The sequence below is a fragment of the Lissotriton vulgaris genome, chromosome 6, assembly GCF_964263255.1.
Source record: "Lissotriton vulgaris chromosome 6, aLisVul1.2, whole genome shotgun sequence".
Classification (NCBI taxonomy): Eukaryota; Metazoa; Chordata; class Amphibia; order Caudata; family Salamandridae; genus Lissotriton; species Lissotriton vulgaris.
This window is the reverse complement of record NC_141694.1, coordinates 1,177,947,583-1,177,970,023: the sequence shown is the minus strand read 5'-3', so window position 1 is coordinate 1,177,970,023 and position 22,441 is coordinate 1,177,947,583.

Sequence of the window (22,441 nt, the reverse complement as noted above, 5' to 3'; positions counted from 1 at the left end):
GACTCCTTCGGAGTAGCTCACAGCCTTCAGTTCATTTACATAAGCACAAATTCATATTTTCCTTTTAAAGTTAAGGGTGTTTATTTTACCTTAATAGCATAAGGCTACGGATAGTAAAGCTGACAATGAGCAGTATGCAGTCAGATTTATAACCAGGACTGGGGCACAGAGTTGAACCCTTAAAAAGATTGCATGTCAATATTGGATCTGTAAACAAAATAATGTTTCGGAATGCTTTCAAATGAGTGAAAATTAAAATGGAAAGTTAACTTAATGATTAGGCTAACACTTAATTTTAATTTTCTCCCATTTCACAGTGTTGCATTTGCAGACAGCACTTCTCTTGCTTCCAGTGGCTGGTAGACATGGAGTGTGGTTTCAAAGCCCATATATGAGAACTGGAATAATAAGACTGCATATGTAGAAACCAGTTAAACTGTTAAGAGGTCAATGCATGCTAAAGAAAATAATGTGATCCTTGTAAACCAGAAGAGTAGAACCTATGGAAGTAGTGAGATAAGGAGTAGAAAATCACGCTTTAAGTATATAGGAAATGGACACGCCATAAGGGACTGCTTGTGAATGCATTTTAATAGAATCTTAGCATCCAGAGAAATAATTGTATTATATTAGACATCATGAATGTGTCATCCATGCATAATACTCATGCAAATATGTTTATCTACAGGAAATTACTTAAAGTGGCAACCAACCAGTGCCCTTTTTAGGAGAGACTTACTAAATTGTCTTGAAAAAGATGGTCTATCATTGTTAAAACCCATCGAAACGAGTTGACGCCTACATCCGCACAATCAAGGGACAAAGCCTATTCTGCAGACAAGATAAATTAAGTTTGCCCGGGATTGGTTTTTGAAAAATTGGGTTTCCCTGATGTTCACATTTATGACAAATAGGAGTGTCTGTTGTTTGTCTCTCTTTTCTTTTTTATAATACAGTGTTTAGAAATAATTTGTTGTCTTTATATTTTGCCTGTAACAGATAGATGAAATATTTATGAATACAAATGTGACGATATTATATATGTAATGTGTTGTTTTTAGAATTTGTAATACCTAGGATATGCTTTTAACCAAAAAAGAAAAAGGAAATCATAGAACTCATTGATTGTGTATTGTATAGTATTAGAAACCATTTTTAATACATGGGCTAACATTGGTGTAAGTAGTACACCATTTGATTGATTTGAGTGTGTCCACCAAGGGATTTCCCCACCTTTTTTTCAAAGTAGACACCGGGCCATAAATTTAGATGGGGAAACATAATTTTTTCCTAAATGAGGGAAATGTAGAGTGCTCAAACTTGTTTCATATTATGAACATTTTAGCAAAACTTTTTTCTGTAATTTAAATATTTTCTGGTTAAAAAACATGATTGTTTGTGTTATACATGTAACTGCCAACGGGTCCGAGGGCAGGAGGAGGGCCAGAGGCCGGCAGAGGAGGAGGACCCAGCAGTAGACCCCTGAGGAAGGGTCCCATACAATCCGAAATGCATTGGGTCAATTAAGGATTGGACATGTTTATTATTTAAATTACACTGGTGCCAGGAAGAGCACCGAATTATGATTAATAAAGCATCATTGAAGTAAAAGATTGTGGAGACTTTATTGAATAATTAGGGATGTGAAATATTTTTTTTTTTTTTTTTATTTTTAAAACCTTTATTGTAGTAAAGCACACAGCTATTCAGCCTAACATCCCGGAGGCAAGGCAGCGAAATCTCAGAATGGGCATAGTGCCAAGCGATTCATGTCAGAACAATGCAGGTTGTTTTTTATTTTATTTACAAAACAGAAACGTGAACAGAAGCGCCCGAGGGCGCGGAAAAGGCAATGGAAGGAAAAATGACTATGAGTCAGTAGGAGGCGTCAGAGGCTAGAGAAGATTCAGAAAGAACTTGAGTAGGATATAGAAAAAAGGGGGGGGGGGAGAGAAGAAAGAACAGGAGAATCAGAACGTGAGTAGCATAGCCGTTGTCAACGTCTACGGTGATAGGCGTTCATCTCGGGGCATCGGTTCAGGTGGCAGACACAAATCCCCTCTGTAAGCGTTCCAAGCACCCCACACCTTATTCCATGTCTGAGGCCGCCCCCTGGCAGTGTATACAGTTTTTTCACGCAACATACACCAATCCATGTTGGCCTTCCATTGTACCACCAGGGGGGCCACGTTGGATCCCCATTTCTGCGCTATGTCCCGTTTAGCGACCATGTTGCCCAGTGTAGCCCATCGGGTCTGTGCCGTGTTATAATCATTCGGCTCCCAGACATTGAGGAGGCACCTACGCGCCTCCGCAGCCATCCCCACTCCAGTCACCTCCCTCATCACTCGATGTACCTTCTCCCAGTAGGGGGCGATAACGGGACACTCCCACAATATATGCAGAAAAGTAGCAGGGGCTCCGCAGCCACGACGACAAAGGCCATCCGGTGAGAAGCCCATACGCACAAGCCGGGGGCCGGTGACGTACACCCGGTGAAGGATTTTAAACTGGACTAGCCGCAGACGCGAGGAGATGGTGACCTCCTTAGGGGAGGACACAGCACTCTGCCAGTCCTCGTCGTCCAGTTCCAGCCCATCAGCCACCCACTGCTCCCGCAAGCGCTGGAGGAGGTCGACCTGAACATTAATCAGCTTCTTGTAGGACAGAGAGATGGCGCTATCCGGCATATGCCCGTCCAGTACTCTGTCCTCCAAGGGAGAGCTCTCGGGGATGTCGCCCTCCTCCGGTCTGGCGGCGGCTATTGCATGCTTAAGTTGGGCATACCGGAAGAACTCCGTTCCACTCAGTTGGTATTCCGCCTGCAGCTGCGGGAAAGTCTTAACTTCCCCCCTGGCCAGCAGGTCCTCAACCCTTGAAATCCCTATGAGGTCCCACTTGTCGAAGCCCTTGGTATGCCAGAGCTTGCCTAAGATGTCGGAATCGAATAGAGGGGTGAATTTCGTCAGTCTGCCCTGCCAACCCTGTATCTTAGTAACCAATCGCCACGTGTGGACCACTGCCTTGGTCGGACCCGTGAGGCTCCGATCAAAGGATCGAGAGTAAAGAGCGCGGTAGTAATTCCCACCTTGCAAAAGCCATCGATCCATAGCATAGCCCGGGCTGTCAACAGGACCGTAAGAACCATGGTTGATAGCGGTAAGTTGAGAGGCCCAATAGTACCTCCGCACGTCTGGTAACGCAATGCCTCCGTCGTACCATGGCATGGTAAGCTTCTGGACAGCGACACGAGGCCGACCATCCCAAAGCAGGGCACGCTGCAGGCTCTCAACCTCCCTGAAGTAGCGGGCCGGAACAAGGTCCTGAGTATTCTGCAAGGCATACAGGAACCTAGGCAGGGACATCATTTTAAATAATGCCGCCCGGCCCAGGAGAGAGAGAGGGAGCTTACGCCAACTCTCCACATCCCTCCGCAACCGGTGGAGCGGGGGGAGTAAGTTGTGGTCATACCTCGCCTTAGGGCTGTTCGAGATGTAAATCCCCAAATACTTGAAGCCTTGCCCGGCCAGTTGTATGTTGCAACCTCTGGGGAGGCGCGGCGTGTCACCCTTGAGGATGTAAAGGGAGGATTTGGCCCAGTTAATAATCAGGCCGGAGTAGCGCCCAAACAACCTGAGCACATCACACGCCACAATAAGCGACTTGCAAGGGGAGGTGAGGTAGAGCAGGATATCGTCCGCGTACAGGGAGACCCTGTCCTCAAAGCCCGGGGACCAGGAAATCCCATGCAAGTCAGGGTGCAAGCGTAATAGAGCCGCGAGAGGCTCCAGAGACAGCGCAAACAGGAGCGGAGACAAGGGGCAGCCCTGTCTGGTGCCGCGTTGGAGCGCAAAGGGAGCAGACATGCGGCCGTTAACCGTGACAGCAGCCAGAGGGCTAGCATAAAGGAGTTGTACCCAGCCCAGGAAACCCGGTCCGAACCCAAGTCTTGTCAGCACCGCCCAGAGATAGTTCCACTCCAGGGAATCAAAGGCCATCGTGGCATCGAGGGAGGCCAGTACCGCTGGTTCCGTAAGGGTGTGAGCTCTGGCCATAACCACGTGCAGGCGTCTCAGGTTGAGGGCAGTATTGCGGCGAGGAATAAAACCAGACTGGTCCGGGTGCACCAAGTCGCTTATAACCCCGACCAACCGATTGGCCAGCAGTTTGGCCAGAATCTTGGGCTCAACGTTGAGGAGAGAGATGGGGCGATAAGACCTGCAAACATCCCGCGGCTTGCCTTCTTTATGGATAACAACTATGGTGGCCAGACGCTGGTCTAAGGGAAGGACACCCTCTTCACGGGCACGGAGGAACATGTCTCTCAAATAAGGGGAGATCACATCCGGCCGAATCTTGTACAGTTCAACCGGTAAGCCATTGGGTCCGGTTGCCTTGCCCGCACGCAAAGCGCGGATCGCCAGAGCAATCTCGTCCGCGGTGATGTCACGGTCCATGTCCGCGCTGTCTTCCTCCGAAAGGCAAGGAAGGTCTATCACCGAAAGGAAGTCAGACGAGTCGGCCTCGGAGCGGTCCGAGCCGGAAGTATAAACACCCCGAAAATAGTCCGCGAAAGACTCAGCAATGGCACTCGGATCCGTGACCACCACTCCGTCCTCGCCCAGGACCTCAGGGACCACCCGGCTTGCCATCTCTCGCCTGTCCAACCAGGCCAGCAGTTTACCAGCCTTATCCCCGACATCATAGATGCGGCCTTGCTGCTCCTTTTCCAAGACCAGGGCTGCGTTCGTGGCGAGATCGTGATACTCTGATTGTTTCAGAGAGAGTTCGTGCAGGAGAGAAGGGTCGGGCTCAGGCCCCAAACGGGACTCGAGATCCAAGACCTCCTCCTCCACTTGCAGAAGATCAGCATCACGAGCTCGTTTAGCCGCTGCAATGAGAGCTAAGGCTTCACCCCGCAACACCGTCTTGAATGCTTCCCACAGAGTGACCGCAGAGCCCAAGGAACCCGTATTTTCAGTAAAGTATAGGCCGATGGCCTTGGCCATGAGTGCTCGCGTGTTATGGTTGCGGAAATACCAGGGATTCACCGCGGCCGGGCGGCTGGACAGAAGGACACCGAAGTCAAAAGAGATCCACAACGGCGAGTGATCGGACACGCCCCTCGCCAAAAAACGTGCCTCAGAGATGGCAGGGGACTGCGCCGCCAGAGTGAGGACATAATCTAAGCGGGACAAGCTCCCATGAGCCCCGGAGAGGAACGAAAACTGGCGGAGCGTAGGATGTAATAACCGCCAACAATCCACCAGACCCATAGAGTCAAGGAAGGCCGGCAGCCACGTTTGGGAACCCAGGAGGTCTCTCGGTGGCTGGCGATCAAGAGTGCCAGAGCAGACTGAGTTGAAATCGCCCCCCAGGATCAGTAAGCCCGAAGGCAGGGACAAGATGGCGCTACCAAGGTCCCGGAAGGTGCTAGATTGGAGGCCAAGGGGAACATAAACCGAAAGCAGGGCCAAGGAACGCCCCTCCCATCTTCCCGCCACAGCTGCGTAGCGTCCTCTATCATCAAGTAGTGTGACGTCTATTTCAAGAGGAAGGGACGCACGCACAAGGATGCCCGCCCCCGGGGAGCCCGAGGAGAACCCAGAGTGGGCAACCATTTTGTAACCCTTACGATTCAGGGCCCTACAGGAATTTCCCACTAAGTGCGTTTCTTGCAACAGTACAACATCAGGCATGTTTCTCTTTATCAGCTGGATCACCACCCCTCTCTTCACTCGGTCACCTAATCCATTGACATTCCAGCTAAGCACTTTCAATTTTCTACCCCCCATCCCCGAACAACCCGCCCCACCCGACTCCATCCAACTCAAAAGTCAATTGCACATTAAAACACACAGTCCATTGCCTCAAGGGAGAAAAAGAGATAGAACAAACAAACAATAAAACTTGCATAGTTGCACCCCCCACCCTGCACCCCTGCATGTGACTAAAAAGCCCCCCCAACCAGCAGTGGGCCTGTCGCCCCATAACTACTCTACAAAAAGACACCCAGAGGAGTGAGGAATCTCCGCGAACACCTCCCGCCACCCTCCATGTACCAACAGGAAAGATAGTATATCACCTAAAGGCTACATGTGATAGACCACTGAGGCAAGTAAGATAATCAAGGAATCACCCACTATAGAACCAAGTCTCATAGGTCCGAACCGCCAGCCGCGCCACCCTCATGGTCTTCCTGTGCTTCTCGGCGCGGTGGTAGAGTGTCCAGCCAGTCACTAACGTTTTCAGCGAAGTCGAAGAAAAGGGCACGACCTTCGTGCTCGATCCGGAGCTTAGCAGGGAACATCATGGAGTACTTGAAACCTAGGTCCCGTAGTCGTCGCTTCACCCCTGCGTAGCTTTGGCGCTGTCGCTGAACTGTCCTGGTGAAATCTGGATAGAAATGGACATCGGCGTTTTGGAATTTAAGCGGCCCATGTCGTCTGGAGGCCTGCAGGATAGCATCCCTGTCACGGAAATTGAGCAGCCGGGCCACAATGGGTCTAGGTGCCACGCCCGACTTCGGCGGGCCACCCGGTACTCGGTGGGCACGCTCCACCGAGAAGAAGTTGCTGAGGCCAGGCGGGGCCAGATGAGTCCTGATCAGGTCTTCAACGAGGAGGTCCGTCGCCGCCTCCTCCGAACCCTCCGGTACACCAACAATGCGGACGTTCTGCCGCCTGGCCCGGCTTTCGAAATCATCCAGCCGCCTCGCGAATTGCTCCGCCGTCCTCTGCAGGTTCCGGACTTCAGTTTGCAAGTCCGAGACATCTCCCGTGAGACTGGTCGTCTTGATGTCCAAATTCTTAACCCGATCATTAGTTTTGCCTAAGTCGGCTCTAATGAGGGACAGATCAACGGCCATGCCATCCACCTTGTGCGTGAGGATTTCATGCTGTTGCTGCATGTCGGCCCGGAACTTTGTAATGGCTCCCATAATGTCGCTCAAAGTGGGCTCAGAGTCGTCCGGCGAGCCCGAGTGCGGGTTGCCCTTGGCAGAGGGTCCAGTAACAGGCGGCGTCCTCGGTTGGGTATAACGCTCAATCCTATTCTGCTGTTGTTGCGATTTACCGCGCGCTCCTCTGTTAGACGGCTTGTCGAGGTCCCCTTTGCCCGCCATGTTAGATCCAAAAGAACAAAGGGCAATGCCAGGCAAGTCCAAGCCCAGAGAGTCGGAGATTCGTCCGGGCGGACACTAGTACACCGTCTCAGGTTCACTCCGCTGTCCGGATGGCACCGCTGTCCAATACACTTCGCCGCTGATGAGGGCAGGCAGGCACTCCGCAGATCGGCAGTGCGTAGCAGCGGAATCCGCAGAGACAATGGCACTGAGCTGGCACGGAGTCCCACTCGACGTAGCTCAGCGTAGGAGACACCGATTCGAGATCTGGAAACTGTTCTCGCCTCAGTGGGCCCTCATCAATGGGTATCCACCCTCGTGGATCAGGATTTCGGGCAGGATAGTTGCGGAGGATCGGAAGGTCCGCGGAGTTCCGAGCTTACGCGGCCATCTTGGTTGCCCGCGAAGCTCCTCCTCGGGATGTGAAATATTAATCAATTTTGGATCAAAAGAAGATTAGAAACTGCTCAGTTTCTCGATAATAGTGCACACACCTCAGGGAAGGGTGTTCCCAACTCACACTGGTTTTTCATACATGTAACTGTGCCGCATATGGCAGAAGGTATGTCCTGTGCTGCAAGTGCATATCACAAAAGCTCTCAGTCTACCATACAATATATCCCATTCATATCCCCACATGTTCATACATCCCCAAATACCATGATTTCACTGACACACATGACATCCCTGTAATAGTGCCCCTAGTTATGTTATGTTATGTTATCTGATTTTTGTATAGCGCACGGATGCCGCAGCAAAGTGGCGTCCCGGCGCTTTGGAGAATAATAACACAACATGACAGAAAAGGTGGAAAAAGATGGGCCTAGATTGTGGTAAAAAGGAAGGTTTTAAGTGCCTTCCTGAACGGAAGCAACTCAGGAATAGAGCACAAAGGGGCAGGCAAAGAGTTCCAAAGAGTAGCCGCCAACACTGAAAAAGAGCGTCCGCCCATCCTAGATTTTTTAAAACGTGGCACAATGGCCAAATTAGATCCAGCAGAGCGAAGAGCTCTGGCAGGGACATAGTGCTGGATAGTCTGTGCAAGGATAGGAGGGGAGGCTGCTTTGAGAATCTTAAAAGTTAAGCAAAGAGCTTTAAACTTAATTCTCTGCCCCACCGGCAGCCAATGGAGATCCTGGATAGTCCGACGGGCCGAGACAAACTTCGGAAGGCCAACAAGCATCCTAGCTGCCGCTTTCTGAACTCTCTGAAGGCGAGATAGCTCGGCCTGGTTAAGGCCCAGAAACAGGGAGCTAGCATAATCCAGTCTGGTAAGAACCAGGGCTTGGACAATAATCTGTCTGGTCTCCGCATCGAAGAACTTACAGATTGGTCGGAGACACTGCAGGGTACCAAAACAGGTGCCGGCCACACGTTTTGTGTGGGAAGTGAAGGAGAGCTTATGGTCGAACCACACCCCAAGGTTTCTAACCTCAGTCACAGGGGAAGGGACGGGGCCAAGATCAAAAGGCCACCACTGATCTCCCCATAATTCACTTTCCCTACCAAAAATAATGACCTCGGTCTTAGAGGCATTAAGTTGGAGCCGATTGTTCGCCATCCAGCCGGCCACAGCTTTTAGAGCTGACTGAAAGGTGGGGGCATCCATGTTGGAGTCGCCATTAAGTGCCACCGCCAACTGCGTGTCATCGGCGTATGACACTAAGGAGAGACCAAAACTGTGGGCTACCTCCGCTAATGGCTGAACATATAAGTTAAACAAGGTAGGGCTTAGGGCCGACCCTTGGGGAACACCCTGGAGTATGGGGCGAGAAGCAGAAACAAAAGGGGGTGTGGAAACCTTGAAGGCTCGATCTTTAAGAAAGGAGCGAAACCACTCAAGTGCCACCTCTCCAACTCCTGCTTCCATCAGGCGATGTAAAAGAATCTGGTGAGACACCGAATCGAAGGCGGCACTGAGATCCAAAAGGATCAGTGCCGCCGTCTGACCCAGATCCAACAGATGCCTGATGTGTTCCACCACAGCCAAGAGGGCAGTTTCTGTGCTGTGGCCTGCACGAAACCCATTGTGGGAATTGTCCAATATATTTGCTTCCTGCAGGTGAGAGGATAGAATAGCATTAGCGTGAGCTTCTGCTAATTTAGCTGGCCAAGGGAGAAGGGAAATAGGTCGGTAGTGTTCGGGCTTGGTAGGATCAAGGGCGGGTTTTTTAAGAATTGGAATAGCCGTCGCCTGTTTCCAAGCTTTAGGAACACTGCCCGTGCTGAAGGACAAATTAATAAGGCCATGCAGAGCAGGGAAGCAGCCTTCAGCGAATTCCCGTAATTGAAAGGGTCTCATGGGGTCGTCCGGGGAGCCGGATTTAACTTTAGTCGTCAAGGCAAAGAATTCATCCAAGGTCGGACTAGGAATAATCAGTAATGGTTTATGAACCAGTGACGTAGGGTTAGTCTCCGCAATAGGAAGCTGAGCGAATGACTTATAGATAGCCTCCAACTTTTCGACAAAAAATGAGGCTAAGTCCTCACAGTGCGTAGTAGTCAAAGTATTTTGTTCAAACCACATTATCTGGCTCTATGGACATAAGTTTTAAAGTCAATAAAGCTATGCTCAGGGGTCTCTGACAACAATGAGCATGTTGATTAGCATTCAGTATCTCACAATGATTTTCACTGAACAGAAGTAGCTATCACTATAGAAAAGGTTGAAGACCCCTGCTGTAGACGATACTTATTCTAAACCTAGAACCTTGATCACATGATTTTAGAACCTATTCATCTTTAGGAGATGAAGTTTCTTTAAGGAACACCTATTTCTAATTCTCAGTTTTTATATTGCTGTGGCTGTATTTTTTTGTATCTTATCCTACTGAGATTGAACCGGTTGCGAGATTTCAGCTTGCCAGCTGTAACTTTGTATCTTTTTAATATTCCCCTGAATGCATATATATTAGACTATTAATTGGAAATAAAATTCCTTAATTTCAATCTCCAGTTCCTTGTGCTTATTGTGGGGCAGAATGGGCTTCACAAAGATTGAATTGTTTTATTATTGCAAATTCCCTTGACATCTCAGCTAGCTTAAAAAGATTAGTCAGATGAGAGATTGTAACGCGCTTTCAATGGCTATTATCACAATGAAGAGCCGCATGGTATTTTTATTAGTTCTTCTCTTATATTTTATCACACAAAAATTAAAGAAAAAAAATCATAACAGACACATAGGCAAGTCAAAGCTTCTTTTGAACGTTTGTATTCACTGGATATAGTGAATGTTCATTTTAATTTGTTTACCATTTTTCTTATTTTTATCTAGATGTAAATTCTGATGTAAGGTTTTGTGGGAAGCCAGGAAGCAAGGCATCAATAGAGGAATATGAACAGAATTTTTATTAAAAATAGATTACATGGTAATCAAAATGTAGCTCCTTTTTCATATTTCTGTTTCTTCTGTTAAATAGGTTCTTAATAGAAAATAGAACAAACAGAAATGCTAGGAATAGAAACAGTGTAAGAACTAAATCAAGTTTTTGAAAGGTGTTATGGTTCCAATAACCAAGATACTGCAAAGATACTGCACAGTTCACCTCTCATGGTGCAGGATACATTAGCATCAGATATAAACAAGCATTGGCAAAGTGAGGAGATTGAATTCTAATGTGCTAATGTATGAAAACGTGGGCATATGAAACAGCTTTTTGCATGGGTTAGAACATCAAAGAACACCTCTTTGCCAAGGATATGTATGATGAACGAGCTCCACCAATGCACTGCAATTCAATAATAAGTCAAATAGGAGAGATTGACTCAACTCACACCTCATGCAGCATGCCAAGCAAATGCCTCACCCATTGCCTAAAGAACTGTTCTAAGTGAGTTCCTAAGTCTGATAGGCCCTTTACTATCACAGACCCTGCTTTTTAAAAATGTACTTCAGCAATCACATTCCTTTAGTTCGTGAATAATCTCATCTTTAAGGATGAAGTTTTTTTTAAGTTAAAGAAATTGGAGGATTTCAGAGCTATCGATTGCTTGCATGTGCTGCAACCCATTATTACATATTGCTCCTTAGCCTCAGACTCTAGTTAGGTAGAGCATTCAAGACCTTTAGTATATACTTATATCTGTATGTACTTTATGGACTGCGGAGTTTAGCCCTTGGACATGTCTGCTTCCATTTAGGAACTTTTTTTCTATTCAACTGCCTCTATTTAACTGTCTTGATAGAAAACGACCAGTAAAGGAAAGTAAAATACCAGAATTGCTTTCTACTTGTTCAGCTGCCTCTATTTAAATGTCTAGATAGAAAATGACCAGTAAAGGTAAGTGAAATACCAGATTTGCTTTCTGCTGAGGGACTTTCTTTTTAAAAATTGTTTTGGCAACTGCCTCTATTTAACTTTCTTGATTGAAAACGACCAGCAGACGTCAGTAAAAAAACAGAATCAATTTAGCATTCTCTAGATTCCAGTCCATGGAAATTGTCTTCCACAAGCACCTGTAGACAATAATATATTTTTTAAATCTTGTATTTTTAGTGATATAACCACCGAAGGCCCTGATTTTATATTGAAAACAGAGCTTTGGAATATATGATTTCCAGCTGAAAGGCAATATTTCTCTCCATATGTTCCCATGACTGGCGTGTCACACAGTTTGGCGCTTACTTTCCCTCCATGTTAAAGAGCAGTAAATGTTTCAGCACCAAGACTAATGTGCTGCATAGAAAATACATCTAAGGTCCCAAAGGCGAGACCGATTGCATTGATACTGTGCTGAAGTACCTAAGGAGCAAAGGTACTATAGGATCCCTAGTCAAAGCAAATAACATTGCCTGCTCAATATAAATATAACAGAGATTTATGAACAAAGGACCAACCCTCTAATGTCTCATTTGATTGAAAGTGGAATGGAACAAAATAAAAAAACGTCAAATGTGTTTCTGAGCATGCCAAAATATATGGAGGCTATGGGTTAAAGACATAAATGTGCATGTCCATTTTCACTATTTGTGGGAATCTGGGTGTCACCCATGAAACTCCTCAGTTTCTTTGCTTTTAACCTTTGGTTTGGACCTCTGCCGTGGTACATGACCCCCGAAGGTGGTCTCACCCACTGCAATGCTTTATAGAAATATTTCTGCAATCTCCAGTGTTTACCTTCTAAAATAAGATCAGCCATTGTACAGCAGGGATAAGGGGCTTTGGTGAGGTTGTGTGTGAACATGTGTGCACATATTTAGTCTGTTGATAGAAAATGGTTCCCTTCAGGACTGATAAAGAAAACCAATAGTTTAGCTCAATAAAGCATGAATTGTTATTGGCAAAAATGAAAAGCAGAAAAAGTTATGGTATATGGCCTATATGACGTCTAGTTATAGCAAGAATGTATAAATAAGGACACGCATAAAACAGGACAAATGCTTAAGATAAAGAAATGTGCTTTTTATTTGTACCAATATTAATTCATGTTTTGCTGAGTTAAAAAGTGATTTACCTAATAAACCCCATGCAAACCATTTCTATATATAGACTCAGAGGCAGAGGGCCCGATACACAGAACTGACTTAAGACAAAATCCTAAACTTACTTCCATTTTTGTATTCACAGAAGGCACATTACTCATTTTGGTATTCACAGAAGGCACTTATGTTGGTATTCGCAGAAGGCATTTAGGAGTCCTAAAGTTAGGAGTCCTAACTTTACTACTCCTAAACTGTGAAAAATCCTAACTTTATGACTTTCGGTATTCACAGAAGGCATTTAGGAGTCCTAAAGTTAGGAGTCCTAACTTCTGTGAATACAGAAATGAGAAAGGGCCATATGTAGGAAGCCTAATTGTGCTTGCAAATGTTGAAATTCGGCGAAATTTCAGTATTTGCGATCGCAATTAGGGCAGTGTGCTATGTAGCACACAAAAACCCATAGGCGAAATAAGGAATCGCAAAATGTGCGATTCCTTATTTTGCTATTGCAATTAAGGAATCACAAATTGCGATTACTTAAATGCCATGTAGCAAGCACCCAAGTTGTGCGACTTTTGGCTTAAGCAATCGCAAAATACCACCAACTTCAGGTTGGTGGTATTTAGCGATTTCTTTGAAAAATTCATTTTTTGGCATTTTTCAAAGTGCCATGTGGGTCACATACAGGGCATGTATATGGGCCACATGTGCACACATGTCAATTTCAGGGGTACAAAAGAGTGTCCTATTGACACCCTTACAACCCTGAAATTGCATTCTCAATTTGCGATTCTCTAATTGAGAATCGCAAATTGAGAATTTCTTCCCATTCATTCCTATGGGCCCTCTAGCCCATAGGAATGAATCAGAAGGTATTCCTTATTTGCGAATCGCAATTTGTGATTCGCAAAAAAGGAATAGGTGGGATTCGCAATAAAATTTGCTAATCCTACCTACATTTCGTTTTCCGATTCTCTAATTGTCATTCCCTAAAAATCGCAATTTGAGAATCACAAAATGAAAATTACCAACCTAAGCCCCTAAGTGCCTTCTGTGAATATCAAAATGAGTAAGCGCCTTCTGTGAATACCAAAATTATTAAGTGACTTCTGTGAATACCAAAATGGTAGTAAGTGTAGGATTTTGTCTTAAGTTAGTTCTGTCAATCAGGTCCATTTTCACTAAGATTTTACGCCAGGGTTGCAAAATTATTTTAGAGCTTTACTAAGCCATGCAAAACCGCTTTGTGCGGCTTTGCATGGTTAAGTAAATTATAGGAAATGCAATACAGTATGGTTTAGTAAATATAAAGTAACGCAAGGAAGCACATAGCAATGCCTTCAGTTACTTTAAGTCAGGGGTGCAATCTGCAGCACATTTTGAAAGAGGAAAATTCCTTTAGAGATTTTTTTGTGTAGGAAGATATCGCTTCCTGCACAAAACAATCCTATCTATAATACAGGCACACTTGCACTATGGTGCAAGGGTGCCTGCGTTGGTGCTAGGCAGCACACAGTGTGGCAATGCAAGGAGGGAGCTGAAATGCTCCATATCCTTGTAAATCTAGAGCATTTCTACCCTCTCATTTTCAGGTTGCCTTGCTGCATTGTGTTGCATAAAAAAATAATAAATCTGCTTTTTAGTGAACCCAGATTCCAGAGGGTTAATTGGGCTTCGCTACATTGTCTACATACATTTAGGCTGAGCATGGAGGACTGTTGTCTAAGTGAGATTGGTATCACTGCACAGGCTGCACTGTTGCAGACCAAAACTAATATGATTTAATTGGAGACCAAAACCTTATATTTAATGCTGTACTGTACAGCATATTTGAAAACTGTGTTGTACTGTAAGTCTAGATTGGAATTTGATACATGGCCGAGTCATTGCCTTGCATCCAAAATATTGGGCACAGAATCAAAATATGATGTGTATTGAAATATCTCAAATCCATCCCATATTTCATAACTAGGCATTGGTCTATTAACCAGTCTTTATGAGGTTTGTGGTTTGAATAGTATGGCTAGGAGAGCTCATTACTTAGCTGCCCAAAGCTGGCAGAACGTAGACCATTAAAAACAATTGGCCCATCTATGGCGATTAGGCATCTCCGGCTGGAGGAATGTGATGAGTTGGAATCGATATAGCTATTAGGAGCAGCTGATTATATATTGCAAATAAATGTCCTCAACTTCAATCACTGATTCCTGTTAATTATTGTGTGGTTAAATGGGCTGCACAAAGATTAAATTATTGATAACTCTTTTGGCTTGAAAGATGTTTCCACATTGGACAATGGGAGTAGAGGTAGAACCCTTGCTCCTCTCACAACAAGAAAAGTATTTGAAATATTGGAACAATGAGACCAACCCTGGATGGGTGGAGCTTGACTCAGAAAGAGAGATGTGTCATAATTTGTGAGAAGGCTGCCATCTTCACAACTTCCCAGAGTGAAACTTATGGATGGGACAGGCTGTGATTGGGTCCTGCAAATGGCTCATGATAATGTGGCACCACCAGGTTGCCCGTGTGCCTTCCTAATCAAAGGAAGCAACAGCTTCCATTTTCCGTAGTATTGTTCAGTCACAGAAAACAAAGAAGTAGCCTGCAAGATAAGAGGAAGGACCAATCTGAGCTAATGCTCCTGTCAGGTGTCTGGAGAACCCTGGTGTGTACTCTGGACTCTATCCAGAGCTGGTTTGATTAAATACATGACTTCCTCTAATGTTCAGTACATGGTTGGCTTGTTGGAGGCCCTGAAGCAGAGGGGCGTCTGGGTGTCAGTGGATTGGTCCTGTTGTAGTAAACCTTGAGGCAGGCAATACGGATTCTTGCCGAACATATGGGCACTCTGAAAGTGGTGGGAGGTATGTGATTGTAGGCAAAGATAGTGGTCTCTCATGAAGTCCCCTGGGTGGCAGCAGCCAGGAACATCCCAGGTTGGGGAACCCTCAGTATTGGACTGGAAGGCAGATACGATCCCTACAGCACAGCTGCTAAGAAAGGAAAAAGGCAGCAATGCTAGAGCCTGTTGGAAGGCTCTAAGTTTCCTTGCTTGAAAGATCCTAATGAGACTTTGGAACAAACCTGCTCTTAATTGAAGTGACCCATATCATCCATATATCCATCTGGAGCCAACTTTGGTGGCCTCCAGAGGCAGGTACCTGTCTTGTGCCTGCACAAAAAGTCAGAAACTTAGGTTTCTGCTTAGATAAAGACCTTACTCTCACCGCACAAGTGAATAAAGTGACATCTGCATGCTTCTTCACCATCAAAACCCTCAGAAAAATATTGCCCCTGATCCCTCCCACACTAAGGAAAACAGTGGTCAGTGCTCTAGTTCTCTCCCGCATCGATTACAGCAACGCTTTATACTTGGGAACGGGTGAAAGGCAACTTACTAAATCACAGTCATTGCAAAATGCAGCAGCAAGAGTACTGCTGGACCTCCCAAAGCGCCATCCAACTTCTAAAGCCATATGCCAACTCCATTGGCTTCCAGTCCGGCAGAGAGTACAGTTCAAAGCCCTCTGCCTAGTTCACAAAACAGTAGTTGGAGGAGGAGCCGAGGACCTGAAAGCTCTTTTTCCGCGTTACATCCCTAGCCGATCTCTAAGATCTGCTGGCTTGGGCCTAATTACCATCGCGAGAATAAGGAGAGCACGCTGGGGAGGCAAGTCTTTCTCCCATCAGGCAGCTAAGCTATGGAACACATTGCCTACTACGCTCCGCCTACAATCTAACAAGAGCAGTTTCAGAAAGGCACCTCCACCAACATGTCTTGATCCCTACCCATGAAAAGGGACATATCCTAGACCACATCTGGTCTCACAACATCTCTACCTCCTGTCCCACGGCCTCACCATGCATATGGTCTGACGACCACTTATTGCAATTCTCTATTACCACTCAGGGTCACCTAAAAAACCAAGCGCCCCCGGGAGGGTCAGTCAGGAAATGGAGATCTCTAAACCTCCAAGATTTCCTCTCCACCCTGACCAACTCCATCCCTACCCAGGGATCAGACATCAATCTGATGGACAAAGCGCACACCGAGTGGCTTTTCTCTGCATGCAACGAACATGCTCCTCTTACCAAGTTCTCCCGCGCCCGTCGCATGGACGCCCACAAATGGTTTTACGCTGACCTAAAAAAGCGGAAACTAGAACTCCGTCAACTAGAAAGGAAGTGGAGACATGGCTACCACGCCACAGACAGAGCACTTTATAAGACAGCCCGCAAAAATTATAAGGACTCTATCTTATCTGCCAAAGCTACTTTCTTTTCAGATAAAATCTCCAACGCCAAAAACAAATCACGGGAAATCTTCAGAGTCGTCAACGACCTATGCAATGACGCCAGAACCTCTCCCTCTCAACATGCATCACAAATGATGTGCAACCGACTCAACGACTTCTTCAAGGAGAAGATTGACATCATAAAAAACAGCATTCAAACCAACCATGCTGTAGCAGACGATCCGGACATCTGTAGAAATCCTAATACCCTTCAGGATATCCCCCCCATTGACCCACCCAAATTATTGGAACTAATGAACCGAGTAAAATCGGGCTCACCTAACGATTCCTGCCCCCCGCATATTCTGAAAGAAGTCTATGCCACACTCCCCCAGGGCATACTCCCCATTCTGAACACCTCCCTATCACAAGGAATAGTACCCGATTCCTTAAAAAATGCCACCCTGGTCCCTCTTATCAAGAAACCAGGTGCCGATCCCTCTAACCTCTCTAACTACCGCCCCATTTCCCTTCTCCCTTACTGCGCAAAGCTGCTGGAAGCCTATGTAACCAGCTGCTTATCCAACTTCATCGAAACATCAGATTATCCGCCAGGCACACTCCACCGAGGCGGTGATCCTCGCCGTGCAGAACACCCTAAGGACCAACGCCGACAATGGAATTCATCAGGCCCTCGTACTACTCGACCTATCGGCCGCGTTCGACACGGTGGACCATACCATACTATTACACCGTGTCGAACAAGCCGGCCTCAGCGGCGCGGCTCTCTCTTGGATCAAGTCCTTTCTGACGGACAGATCCCAGGCTGTAAAGCTGGAGAACTTCACAGCCCCCACACTCCCAACCACTTGCGGTGTCCCACAAGGCTCCTCACTGTCTCCCCTACTTTTTAATCTTTATCTTAAACCCCTACTGCACTCCCTGAAAAACAGAAAAGTCATTATATTTAACTACGCAGACGATTTGCAGCTGGTATTCCCCCTCAACTCCCCGGACTCCGTCGAGGAATTTCAAAAGACCATGCTGCACATTCAGAGCTGGATGGAACGGAACCACCTTAAGCTAAACCCAGGAAAGACTGAGTTAGTACTCCCTAGCAACAGCGCACTCAGTTGGGGGCCCCACTTCTGGCCACCCTCAATGGGCACACCCCCATCCCCCTCCCAGTCAGCTAAAAGCCTCGGGGTCACTCTTAGCGCCGATCTCTCACTGAAAACCCAGGTCGGAACAGTGATCTCCTCCTGCTTCTTTCAGCTAAGAAAGATTAAAAAAATCGCTCATCTGCTGACCCATTCTGCTCTTATCCAGGCAGTACTAGCACTGGTTCTCTCGCGGTTAGATTTCTCCAACTCTACCTACCTGGGCCTTCCCCTCACCATCTCTAAACGCCTGCAGATTGTTCAAAATCAAGCAGCCAGATTAATATTCAAGAGCAATCGCAGGAAGTCAGCCAAACCTTTGTTGGCCTCCCTCCATTGGCTTCCCATCACCCATCGGATCACCTTTAAGACAGGCTGCATAATTTTTAAGGCTCTTCACGGAAAAAGCCCCAGGTTCGTCAACCAACTCATTAACAAACATGAACCTACCCGCGAGCTTCGTTCTGCCCATCTGTCCCTCCTCACGGTGCCGACATTTAAAAAGAAACGACTCGGCGGATCCAGTTTCGCATACCTCGCCCCAAAAACCTGGAACTCACTGCCCTTGTCTATCCGGAGCTGCACCAAGCTGACAGAATTCAGGCGAGCACTGAAGACCTGGCTATTCAAACAAGCGTACGGTTAGAGCACTACACCTTCTGCCCCCTCACTTACCATCTCCCATCTGTTTTCTTCAGCGCCATGAAACCCCTGGGTGACCGCGCGCTTCACAAATTCCGCATAGAAATAGAAATAGAAATAGAAATTGAAGACCTGGCTGTTTACTACACCCTAGTCATCCAGCAGCAGCGTACCCTCTCTTGCAGCACCAAGACGCCACGGTATAAGTGCACTTAATAAATACTTCAGTCAGCCAGTCAGTCATCAGAATTGCTGGTGCCACTAAATACAATCGTTGTCTGTTCCAGAGAAACTCAGTGTAGTAGTAGTAGTAGTAGTAGTAGTTTATTCGACCAATACATGGTCAGAAACATAGTAATAAAACAAGTACATCACAGTTTGTGTAATAGAAAAAGATACAATACGTCAGTTTAAAAACACGTTTCCTAAAAATCACAGTTACTTCCTGCTGTGAGTAAAAACCAAATCATGTAACTCTCACTGTGATTTTTTATCTAAAACGTTGTACTTTTCTGCCTTTAAACTGCTCATGATTAAGGCAGGTAAAAAAAGGGTACCATACATCAATGCTCAAAAGTACATAAGGAAACATATTAAACGTTTGTATACCAGTTCTGAGTTAACCAAAATCACATGCCCTTTTATACATAGAAGTGTTAACCTTGTCACATCAGTTAGAAATTTAACACATTATAGCCAGGAAAGGAGCATGTTCAAATAGGCAAATAATCATAAAATGGCTTATGTATTTTCCAATAATTTTCCACAAATGTAGCAAGCATACATCTCGATACTGAGAATACTATCCACCCTATGTCTTCGGTTCTTAAGATACGCGTTGTTACAAACTAACATGAAACAGAGAGTGACCGACAGACAGATATTAAATATCTTCAAGTGGTTTTCAAGTAAACAGGACAGAATAACAAAAAAGTGTTCCAGCGATTTGGAGGTATAAATACATGCTGGACAACAAGCTGTACAACAAGTTGTGGAGTCTGCCTTCCACTTGCTTTTCACTACGGTAACAGGCAGGGTGCCATATCGGAACTTTAGAAACCAAGATCTAGCCACTGGAGGTTCAATTTGAACCAAAAATATCTCAAATTTCAATGTACTTTTTATGTCAATAAAACCAATTGTTTAAGTGTCATGTGCCATTGCAAACAACCAAGGGCCATGTGTATCATGCCCAAATACGTTCGCAAACGCCAAAATTCGCAGAATATCAGCGTTTGCGAACGCATTTTCGCAAAATGGTATGTATCACCCAAATCTGCATGAAAAATAAGGAATCGCAAAATTTGCAATTTCTTATTTTGCAATTGCATTTAAGGAATCACAAATTTTGCGATTCCTTAAATGCAATGTATGAAGCCAAAATTGAGAATACCTTCCTATTCACTGCTATGGGCCTCCTGGCCCATAGAAATGAATCGGAAAGTATTCCTTAATTGCGATTCGCAATTTGCGAATCGCAATTAAGGAATACTAAGAATTCGCAAAAAAAGCGAATTTGTACATACATACCAATTTGCGATTCTGAAATAGCGATTTCTCAAAAATCGCTATTTCAGAATCACAAATTGGTACGTTCTTACATATGGCCCCAAATGTCTAAATTATAATCCCAGTAGCTTGTATTTAGTATCACTATCATCCCTTTATCCAGCTTTTCCGGTTTGTCTCATATTTCTTCCAGACCCAATCTCAACAACCAATTCTTTACATTTTTGAGCTAAGGGCTCTTGTCCCATTTATCTCAATGCTTTAAATTCAGACATAGCTTGCTTAATTGAAATCTGTGATTTACCTCTCCAGATCTTAATTCAATAATTAATGGATTTAGCATAGCTGTATGTGATACTATCCTTAACCTCAGGTCAAGTTACATCGGGACATGGGGGACACTCTTTGGTAGTGACAAAAAGTCTCCAATAAATTTATTTTCTGCTATTTCCAGTCCTTTTACATTTTAGAAACCCCATAGTTCTGCTCCATAGAGCACAACTCCGATACTCCGGCACAATAAATTTCTAGTGTGGGAGAAATAGGGCGATAGTTCGACCGACAATGGGGCATATTATCAAGAACCTGCGTTAAAATGAATGCTGCTTTAGTGGCAGTAAACTGCCGCTAAAGCGACGATAATGGGCTTGATAATATGCCCTTGTGAATTCCTATAGAAGCCCATGTTCACACCAGAACATGAGCTTCTATGGGAATTCCCAAGGGCATATTATCAAGCCCATTATCGGGACTTTAGCTGCAGTTTTCTGCAGCTAAAGCAGCGATAATTTCAACGCTGGTTCTTGATATTATGCCCCTAAATTTCTTCACTATTGCGGATCCAACATGTTTTAGAGACCTTTGGCTTTTAAGAATCCGGGCTGACCAGGACAAAGTACTTGCCAACCTCACACCAAAATAGTTACATTCTTTGGCCTGTGCCAGATACTCATGACTAAGCTTCATTGTCCCTTTAGGGACTTATGTGGGAGAAAGGTCATGAACTTTGTTTTGAAACCGCTAATTTCTAGGCTGTGTGACTCAAACACCTCTGTTAACCTGTTCAAAATATTTTATAGGCCCATGGGAGTCTTAGAAATTATTTTTGTGTCATTGTTGAAAAGGAGGATAGGCACTTGCTGGTCTGCTTTTTTCGGGGGTCTCCCTTTCAATCATAAAGCAAATTTACTAGCCCATTTATATATAGTATAAAGAGAGATGGGGCTAGCACCCAGCCCTGGTGGACACCACAAGAGACCTTTATACATTCTGTAATATATCTTCTTTGCCCCAGCTGACATGTGCAAAATTCTCCTGTTGCAGGCAGATCCCTAAATTCAACAATTCTACTGGCATACCCATAACTTCTCTCTTGGTTTTAGGTAAAAGCCCAATTTGAGATGTTCAAATACAATGTATACATTACCCATTTTCAAAATAAAAAAAACACTTCCATATTATCAATAAAAATCAAAACACCTGATCTATGGTATTCGTATTTGGCCTAAATCCTGCTTTTAGGTGGGACAATATCTGTTCTTCCTCCACCCAAGTCTGAATCTTAACCAGTACCTGCTTACTGAAGTATTTCTGTGATGCTTCCATTAAAGTGATGGGTCTATGAATGGTAGGGTCTCCATTATCCCCTTTTCAGTAAATGGAGATGATCTGTCCCCTTTCTAGGTTTATGGGATATCTGAAAGCACAAAAAAGAAGTAGGAGTATGGAAAATTCACGCTATAGGCATCAGTGGCAAATATTATTTGTTTGAAAAAGTGCCCTCACCCACAATTTTGTGGCATGCTTCATCATTGGGCGTACTACTACACCCCTGTGCAGACTGACGGCTTGGGTAGAGCACAAGGGAGGGGTAAGACAATACAAACATACAATAGGAGGGATCATAACGAAATAAGATAGGTGCAGAAAATAAAGTTTTAAAACTGGCTTAGGAATGTTTACATTTATGTTTTATTCCTAAACTTCCCGGTCAGGGTTAAAAAGAAATATAGGATGGTGGGGATAAGACTAATTAGTGGCCCCTCACCCCTCCTGTCTGCATATGTGTCAACGTGTTTCAGATGTATCCTGTTGCTTTAATGGCTTTCCTCAGGATCAAAAGATCCCCTTTCGTAACCCTCCTTGCCTACCTCACTTTCGCAGTTCATGGATAGGACCTCTGTGGTCTAAAGGTGCTTTATCACAGTTCAATAGTACCTGTGGGGGAAAATCTAATCATTGTAAATGTTATTTCATCCCTCCACTCTATCAGTTGTTCTACCTCATACATGCCTGCGGCATGTATCAGTGAAAATTTGTACCATTGCATACATGCCACTGAGTC